The 2,542-nt window shown below is 37.0% G+C and overlaps 1 pseudogene; it reads right to left on the bottom strand.

The window, feature by feature from the left end:
• Nucleotides 1–2,312: 2,312 nt before the first annotated feature.
• Nucleotides 2,313–2,542, bottom strand: part of LOC119324319 — a 4,852-nt pseudogene continuing 4,622 nt past the window's right edge.

A 2,542-nucleotide genomic window follows, 5' to 3' on the forward strand; every position in this document is an offset into this window, starting at 1 on the left:
AAAATAAATAAATAATAATCTTTAGTGCTATTTGTATCTAAAACTCTATCTTATTTAGTGACACAAGATAAAACTTTTATACCAAGTAAACACAACAAAGTCATTTTTCGTCACCATAATTTTTTGCCCACACAATCAGAAGAAACCAAAAGGCATTAGGTGGATGATGATCAATAATATGGAGAGTCTAGGAGCAGGAAATGTATGTGGTGACCTGACCACTGTCCTATAGCTACCCTAATTACAAGTCGTTTCCATGTTGCATCAGTGAAGTACAATAATGCACAGGAATCCACACCACCAAAAGACAGGCCCAATGTGTGTCACTGTCCTAGCCATATACAATGTCCCATGTGGTGGTAGGGATGGAATGATCCACTCGACTCGATTCAAGCCACACACAAAATTTGGAGCTTGCCATGCGCAAGTGTCAATCCGTCCGATGTGCCATGTTAGGTACTACACACATCCACACGCTTTCTCTCTCCCCTACTCTTTTGGACGACACATAGGAGAGAGTTTGTAGCCTCAAGATCGCTAGCTTGATGCTTGAATCCCATCGACCGGTTGCCCCGTCGGTGGTGACAAGGCAACATGCAAGCGGTCGATGTCCTAGCTAAGCTAATCAAGAGATCAATCATACACATTTAGTAGGATTGAATTGAACAACACTCTTGGTTGTGGGTCCCTCCAATTTGCGCAAAATGAAGTGTGACCTATGAAGTGTGCCACGAAAATGAATGCGCTCAAAGGTGTGTTCTCAGCGCTAACGGAGCATTGCCTCACACAACTAGTAATGACCCTCTAAATGTGCATGCTTTTAGTTGCGTGATGAATGAATGAATTTGTACATAATGTGTGGCTGTAAATTAAAGAACCCGGTAGGATTAAGATTAAACTGCACATGCACTTCAGGTGCATATGTGTGTTGGTTGTTAGCTCTCACGTCGTTTCTAACCGTCTCTGTCGAGGAGAATCTCCTCAGATCAAACTTGCAAGCAACGAAGCTGCAATAATGCAGCACCCAATGTGGCAATGATTTATCCTTTTTGTCCACTATTAATCAGCAGGACAGGCCGGAACCACTCGATCTGGTTCTACTCATGTAAACGGGTTTTGGAAATTACTTATGAACTCCCTCTGTAAAGAAATATAAGAGCGTTTAGAACATTATTTTGATGATCTAAACGCTCTTATATTTGTTTACAGAGGAAGTATAAACTTGCTAAGTCGTAGGAATTATTCTGGTTTTTGCATGTGGATATTTTTTTTCCATATTAAGTCACGTGAATTTTATATCTATCTACTATCCCTGTGCACACACACACACAACTATCTACCAATCCAACTGATTGATTGTGTATGTATGAATGAGTTTGGCAAGGATTCACTATATATTCTTAATCAACGATTTCTTATATAGAGAGAACGGCCCTCACAAATTGAAAATACTAATTTGTTAAGAATCAATCGAATTGAAGTCATAGTGTCATCGTTGGCTGGAATCGATATATTTGCGAGATCCGGGTCACAATTTGTATCGACTAAAGAAATAGTAGGAATCCCCAAAATGGCACATTCCCGAAGAGCTATATACTCTTTTTGCTGATCAAGGACGATCACAATGTCTGGCAATCTCGTCATATATTTGATCCCGCCGAGATACCTTTGCAAGGTAGATAATTTTCACTTCAAGATTGCCACATCTCTTTTTGGGAGATGGTGGAATTTTCCCATTTTTTCTTCTGCTCTTAAGTCTTTAAATTGAGAAAGTCTAGTTTTCATAATCGACCAATTTGTTAACATAATACTGAACCACTTTTTATTAACATAATGACAATGAGCCCTTATTGCAGCTGATGCTACTAAATCTGTTGCTCTTTTTTTGGTACCAACAATTAAGAAACTTTTTCCCTGACTTGCTGCATCAAAAACTAAATCACAAGCTTCTGATAAAAAACTAGCCGTTCTAGCGAGATTTATAATATGAGTACCTTTACGCTTTGCCGAAATGTAAGGGGCCATTTTAGGATTCCATTTCTTAATACCATGACCAAAATGAACTCCTACTTCTATCATCTCTTTCAAATTAATGTTCCAATATCTTCTTGTCATTTTTTCCACACTTCCTTTTTTTTAATCCTACCATTCCATTACGGAATTTAGTTCTTTTTAAAGATTAAGAAAGATCCGAAATAGCTTGAAATAAATAATAATTGTTCCGAGAGAACCTTGTACTAAGATAAGAGTTGGCCGCCATTGATACATTGTATAAACATAACCACCTTAATGAATTAACTGACTTGTTTACTTATTAAAATAAAAATCTTAAAAATCTAAAATTTGACCTGTTAGTGTTCTAAGTTCAAAAGTCTAGTAAAGTAAAAAATATTTTTTATGTATCCTTAAATGATATAGGGTTAAATGTTAAATGGGGGTTCTTATGTCTCATAAAAATTGTTTGTTACGTCAGAATCTGAAGAAACTAATTCTGTATGGAGAAACAAAAAATCTCTCATTTCCGACGCGAATAGTTTTTTTT

The sequence above is a fragment of the Triticum dicoccoides genome, chromosome 6B (genome assembly GCF_002162155.2).
Source record: "Triticum dicoccoides isolate Atlit2015 ecotype Zavitan chromosome 6B, WEW_v2.0, whole genome shotgun sequence".
Lineage (NCBI taxonomy): Eukaryota > Viridiplantae > Streptophyta > Magnoliopsida > Poales > Poaceae > Triticum > Triticum dicoccoides.